Genomic DNA, 7500 nt, shown 5'->3' with positions numbered 1-7500 from the left:
ATAACCCGTAAATACGGTCACCTTTAATACCTGTGTTAACGGCATGCAAGGCAATGTCATAAGCCTACATTATTTCTCAAAATTTTATGCACGTATTACAAACAGCTTGGTATCTACTTATCCCTTTCTCTTAGTCCATACCAAACCCACATAAACATCCATAAAAATACACCACACGCTACTCAGCAGCCCCAGAATGCCATAAACGAAAGAGAAGGATCAGATTCCCCAAAACGCGAAGGGAAATGGGATCGGATCCCTTTGCGAGTGGATCGAAGCTGCTCTGCTCCGCTCTGTACCGTACATCGCTGGGCTCCGGGAACTCAAATTAGAGTCAGAGTTTCATGGTCGGGAATTAAGGAACTCGATCCTGATCCTGAATGCATTTGGGATTATCAAGGATATGAATTTGCTTTTGGAGGAATTGTCTGTTTCGAATTACTAATCTAACTTGTACATATAACTACACATACTTACTTATTTAGGTGTACACATACGGACTTATATATGTGTTTATTTGTTGTTGTTTTTTGTGTTCGTGTGGTGTGTGTGTGTGTGTTTTTCTTTTTTGTGTGTGCGTGTGGTGTGTGTGTGTGTTTTTCTTTTTTTGTGTGTGTTCGTGTGGTGTGTGTGTGTTTTTTTCTTTTTTGTGTGTGCGTGTGGTGTGTGTGTGTGTTTTTCTTTTTTGTGTGTGTGCGTGTGTGTGTTTCTTTTTTGTGTGTGCGTGTGGTGTGTGTGTGTTTTTCTTTTTTATGTGCGTGTGGTGTGTGTGTGTGAGTGTGTGTGTATTTGCTTGTTTGTGCGTGTGTGTGTGTATGCATGTGTGTGCGTGTGGTGTGTGTGTGTGAGCGTGTGTGTATTTGCTTGTTTGTGCGTGTGTGTGTGCTAAAGGATTGAGAATTTCTGTTCATACATCGCTCCTTGTGTGTTTCTCTCTTTGTTTACATATCAAGGCGTTTGTTTATCCGCCTCTACACTGTGTGGCGCACGAGTGTGTAAGTGTGTGTGTATGGATGGAAACACACACAAACACATACATACACATACATGCTTACACCCATATATATATGCACAAATAGAAAATATACATGCATACATACATACACATAGGCGTACATACAGCCAGTCGTTCTTTCTCGTGTCTGTTTACAGTTATCAGGCTTCAAAAGTGGAGGAATAATGAATGCAAAAAGGATAGATGAAAATTTATCTCTTTTATACGGTAGAAACAATCAGCCTGGCTTGAAAACAGTTTATTTATATCAGTTTCAGATCAATATGAAAACTATATTAATTAAAAAGGGTCAGATTGAGAAGAAAAATAGAAAATAAACAAGTGAATAGGTATAAACGAGAGTGCAAAATGAACACAAATGAACACAAATGAAAGACTGAAGAAACGTGTAAAAATGGGGTGAAATAGGGGAAAGGTTAGCAGATTCCAAACATCAGAATGAGTGTATTTTCCGAAAGTTAATCTAGGTTTCCTTTGAAGCTGGAGTTACCACATGACTTTTTCTCTCCTCCCTCCCTCCCTCTTCCTCTTCCCTCCCCTCTCCCTTACTCCTTTCCTCCCTTCCTCTCCCTCCCTGCTCCCCACACCCCTCTTTTTAACCTCTTTCGCTCTCTCCTTTCTTCTTCCTCTTTACCCTCTCTTTCTACCCTGCCTTTGGTCGGTTTTCCCCTGCCTCTCCACGTACACTCACATCAGCCTCCCTCCGTCTTCCCCTGACCTGTGGGGGAAAAGGGGAAAATTCAGACCAGGATTTAGGGGAGATTCCTTCTTTTTTTTACCCTGGCGGGGAGGAAAGGCAGGAGGAATGAACAGAAGCGAGTGAATGAAATGGAAGAGAGGGTAGAGAATGGAATATATGTTTATATTAACATACGTAGATATAAATATAGATAGATAGATACATTAATAGACTGATAGATAGACGGATGGATAGATAGCTATATAGAAAGATAGATGGATGGATGGATAGATAGATAGATAAATAGATAGATATGAGTGTTTGTGCACAAACAAATATACACACGTATGCAAAGATACACACGAAGTTTCCCCCCCAAAAAATATATTTCCGTTTGATCTTACTCCTCAACACTTTTTCTTTCATTCTTTCTTTCTTGGGGGAAAAAAGGATCAACATACATCAAAACAAGGTCTGAAACGAAATGAAAATGGGACAAGAAATGGGCATGGTATGTCTAGGAATCCGACATTTCCCATCCTGGAGAGATACGGGCTTGCTAACTTTTAACTTTAACCCTCAAAAGGTCTACAATTATATTACTTATGGCCGGCAGACACGCGGTCTTTGGTGGGAGTTTTTGTCTTCCTCCGATTTCAGTTGTCTCAGCTTTGTCGGATTTATGTGGTATTGTGTTTAAGTGGGGGGGGGGGGAGGGGTTACCTGTGTGGAGTGTGTGTGTGTTTATGTAAGAGTGTACATGTGTGTACGGAAGAGTGGTATCGTGTGTGTACGTGTGTTTATGTACTGTATGCACATGGGAATCTATATGTATGTGAGCTGGTTTTGGTGACGTTGGAGAAGACTGCAGACATATAAAACAAAAATATACATCAATACGTTAGAGAGAGGAGAGAAGAGAAGGGAGAGGATCGAAGAGAGAGAGAGAGAGAGAGAGAGAAGAGAGAGAGAGAGAGAGAGAGAGAGAGAGAGAGAGAGAGAGAGAGAGAGAGAGAGAGAGAGAGAGAGAGAGCCAGAGAGTGCATGTTTGTTTATGAAATTGCATTTAAGTTTCGAGTGTGCATCCTACCAGTGCTATACAAATAATAGGTAAAAGGTAGAGAGAGAGAGAGAGAGAGAGAGAGAGAGAGAGAGAGAGAGAGAGAGAGAGAGAGAGAGAGAGAGAGAGAGAGAGAGAGACGGAGAGAGAGAGAGAGAGAGAGAGAGAGAGAGAGAGAGAGAGAGAGAGAGAGAGAGAGAGAGAGAGAGAGAGAGAGAGAGAGAGAGAGAGAGAGAGAGCAGGTGGAGGAAGCGAGAAGCAAGCGAGAGTACCTGCTATTACAGACACAAAACTTCCGTTATCCATTAAGATGTCTATCAGAGCCCAAATTGGAAGGGGAGGGAGGGAGGGAGGGGGGGAGAGAAGAGAATATGCAAATTAATTACCTAACTTGTAAAACTACATACGCATATTTACATAAAATTAAAACATATGCCATATTTTTTCCTACTAGCCAGTTAATTATTAAGCAGTCACATGACAGTCAGACGTCTATATAGTCAATCCTATCTACCAGTTATCTGCCTTTTTAACTTTCATCTATCTATCTATCTATTCTATTCATACTTTTTTTCTATCTACTCATACGCCCTTTCTTTTCCTCGGCGAATACAGAAACAAGAAAAGATATACATTAAGATATTCCATGAGAATAAGAAAGAGGGAGGAACAGGATTTCGAGAAAAGGATATAGGATAATTCTCCACCCCCACTCCCCCACCCCCACCCCCGTCCACAACACACTTAATATCTTGTAGCAACATTTCAATATCCATCTACATCCGGGGTAGCGTGGGGCAAATGTCTTTTATAGGCCTATAAAAAAGAGGTTACGCATTTTCCTTCTTTTTCTTCCTCCTTCTTCCCCCCCTCCCCCTTCTATCCTGGTCTCCCCCCCCACCCTCTTCTCCACCCCCACCCCCTTCTCTTCCTTTTCCTTCTCCCTTCGTCCCTCTCCGGGTTCTTTCTGTTCTTTTTTTTCTTTTTTTTTCTTCTCACTTATCTCTTCTCGTTTTCTCTTAAGCTATATTTTTTGCCTTTCTTTCTCTTTCTTTAAATCTCCTTCTTTCTCTTGCTTTCAGTCTCTCTCCCTTTCATTGTCTCTTCCTCCCTCTTCCATTTCTTCCTTCTCCGCTATTCACCCTCCCTTCTCTTCGACTTCTGCTTTCTCTCCCTTTCGTTCTCCTCTTTCCCGTCTCATTCTTCCTTCTTTCTGCTCCTCTCCGACTCCTTCTCTTTCTCCCTTTTTACTACCCCCTTCCCCTCTTCCACCTCCTTCTTCCTCCTTCTTCTTCATCCCATTTCCTCCCTTTCTCTCACCATCTCCTTTCTCTCCCCTTTCACCCTCCCTAATCATCGTCTCCTTCTCTATCTCCCTTTTCACTGCCCCCTTCTTCCATCTCCTTACCCCTCTTCCCTCTTTATCCCCCCTCCTCCTTCTCCCTCTCCTTCTCCTCCTTCGTAAGTACTTGATGTAGAATAATTTCGGTAATAAAAGGAAGAAATATGGAAGAAGGGAAACACTTCGATAAGATGACTTTCACGATAACTATATATCTTTTTATTGTCATTATGCTTTGTTTTTCCTCTGTTGTGTTTTTTGTTCCCTTCCATGTTATTGTTCTTTTTGCTTTGTGGTTGTTGTTCTTCCTCCTCCTCTTCCTCGTTCTCTTCTTGATCACCTTATTGTACTTATCATTATCATTATTTTCTTTTCTTATAGCTCTTTCTTTTCTTAATTTCTCCTTCTTCTCCTTCTCCGTTATGTTCTTCTTCTGCGACTGTTGCTTCTACTACCGCTATTATTTCTACTTCTTATATGTTTCCTTTTTCTTCTCTTTCGTTTTTTTACTTGTTTTTTTCTTGTACTGTTCTTCTACTTCTTTTTCATAGGCTTCTTCTTCACTTCTTCTTTTCTGCCTTTCCTTCTCCTCCTCCTTTTTTTCTTCTTTTCCCTCCTCTCCTTCTTCCTACTCCTCTTTCTTCCTCCCTTCCATCTTCAGCATTTCTCTTCCTCTTCCTCGTTTCTCTCCGCCACCTTCTCTTCTCCTTCCTCCCCCTTCCTCCACCTCCTCCTCTTCCTTCTTCCTCTTTCTCCTTCTCCTCCTTTCCCCCTTCCTCCTCCTCCTCCTCCTCCTCCTCATCTTTCCTCCCTTCCATCTCCACCATTTCTCCTCTCCAATCCTCTCCTCCTTCACATCTTCTATTAGCAACCTCTCTTCTTCATATTTTAAATAATTTTCTCTGCCATTCATGCAATGTGCAAACGAGGAAGTGCTCTAATGTATGCATACATAATGAATTCAAGTGTGCACTGGTAAGTCGTATTTGAATGGGTGCGTACACATACAGGCGCACATGTAAACACACGGAGAGAGGTATATAAACATACGCAAACGTATATACACACACATACATACATACATACAGACACACTCATAAAGAAACAAACACACATATTAACGCAGAGAAACATAAACATACACTCCGATAAACAGTCTCATCCACACAAACAAATGCACAAACACATAAAAAAACAAACACATTCAAGCACACATACAGACACTCAAGCACACACAAATAAGTAAGTACACACACTCAACCATCCACTCCAACATATTCAAACACGCACAAACAAGTATACACACTTAACCACCCACACACACACATAAGTACACACACTCACCCGCCCACACAAACAAACACTCAGACACTCGCAATCACCCACAAATCCACCCTATAGAACCCCCCCCCTTATTCCCCCAATGTACAGAAGGTCACCCCCCCCCCCCCTCATCCAACAATGAAGTTACCCAACAGGTTAGAGCAGGACATAATTTCATTTATATGCCATCATGGCGAACCGGAAGCAATAATAGGCTAAATGTATGGTAAATTTCGTAATTAAAGGAAGGTTGGTAAGGTCTATATATAAAAAAGATAAGAGGATTTTATATTCTTATTTTCTGAATTATAGATACGTTTGGAGAAAGAGAGGAAATGGAAAGAGAAGGGGAAAACAATGAGAGGGGAGAATTAAGGACAGATGGTAGAAAATGACTGATAGGCTTAGAGAGAGAGAGAGAAAAGAGAAATTAAGTGAAAAACTGTAGGAGGAGGAAATTAAGGAGATAGAGGACGATAGATAAGATTAGAAAAAAAGAATGAAGAATATGAGAGAAGAGCAATGAGAGCGAGAAATGAAAGATAGAAGGTGGGAAACGATATACAAGAGAGAAACAATACATAGGGAAATAGAATGAAAAGCAATAAAATGGGAAAGAATAAAGACAACAAATAGAAAATAGATAGATTTAGAGAGAAAGAAGTTGGAAAGGGAGATAAAGTGAAGAATAATAAGAAGGGAATATTAAAGAACATCAAAAACAATAGAACGGTTTAGAGAAAGTGAAGAATAACTGGAGAAATAACATGGAAAGCAATGAAAATGCGGAATTATAGAAAGATAGAAACAAACAGTCTCTCTTTTTTACCTTTCCTCCCTTCTTCCCTCATTCCGTACCTCCTAACTTCCCTCCCTTCCTCATTCCTTCACTCCCTTCCTCTTTTCCTATCTCCCTCCTTCAATCCAACCTTCTCTATCTATCTATCTATTTATCTATCTATCTCTTTCTCTCTCTATCTTTCTATCTATTTTCTCTGTCATTCTCTCTCTACCTATCTATTTTCTCTCTCTCTCATTCTTTCCTATTCTCTCTCTCTCTATCTATCTATCTCTCTATCTCTCTATCTATCTATCTATCTACCTATCTATCTTTCTATCTATATCTATCTATCTACCTATCTATCTTTCTATCTATATCTATCTATCTATCTATCTTTCTATCTATATCTATCTATCTATCTATCTATCTACCTATCTATCTTTCTATCTATATCTATCTATCTATCTATCTCTCCACTCTCCCTCCATCCTTCCCACCTTCGTTACAAAAAAAAAGATAAAAACAAACACAGGATCTAATTTGCCATAATCGTCAGACAGCAATGACAGCAATCCCAAATGCAATAATAAATAATAATAAATAAATAATAATAATAAATAAATAATAATAATAAATGCAATAATCGGTGAAGATAACTGGCATCATAACATATATTCCAGAATTTCGTTCATTTTTAACCGTAATTTTACCCGTGTTTTGACATTATTTTCCCCTGTCGTTTCCGAAGTAAAAGGGGAAAGTCAGATTTGTGTTGTATGATGTGATTTTTTTTTCTTGCTTTTCTAATTGTTGTTGTTATTGTTTTGTTTGTTTGTTTGTTTGTTTTTGTTGGTGTTGTTTTTTGCTTTGTTTTGTTAGGTGAAGATAATACAGGTGTTGATATTATTCATTTCGTTATTAATATCATTCCAAAACTATTTACAGAATGCGAAGACATAACATTTTTGTTGTTGTTGTCGCAAAGAAAAAAAAATGGTATATAAGTTTCTTGTAAAATGGTTATTACATTTATCCAAGCGTCCACATCTCAGATACAAAATAAGGTACATTCTAGACGCATTTATACGTGTTCACCCTATTTTCTTCTTAATTTTCTTCTTTCGTATATCTTACAGTCACTTGTGAAGGAGAATGGAATTTAATCCTTATCCATAATATCCATAATTTCTCGGAAAGAAGGTTTAGGAAAAAAACGCGTTTAAAAGGGACTTTAATCCTTATCCATAATTTAATCCTTATTCATGATTTCCTTCATTGTCTCGGAAAGAAGGTTTAAGGA

The sequence above is a fragment of the Penaeus vannamei genome, chromosome 17 (genome assembly GCF_042767895.1).
Source record: "Penaeus vannamei isolate JL-2024 chromosome 17, ASM4276789v1, whole genome shotgun sequence".
Classification (NCBI taxonomy): Eukaryota; Metazoa; Arthropoda; class Malacostraca; order Decapoda; family Penaeidae; genus Penaeus; species Penaeus vannamei.
The sequence above is the reverse complement of the archived record's forward strand: the minus strand, read 5'-3'. Positions refer to the sequence as shown.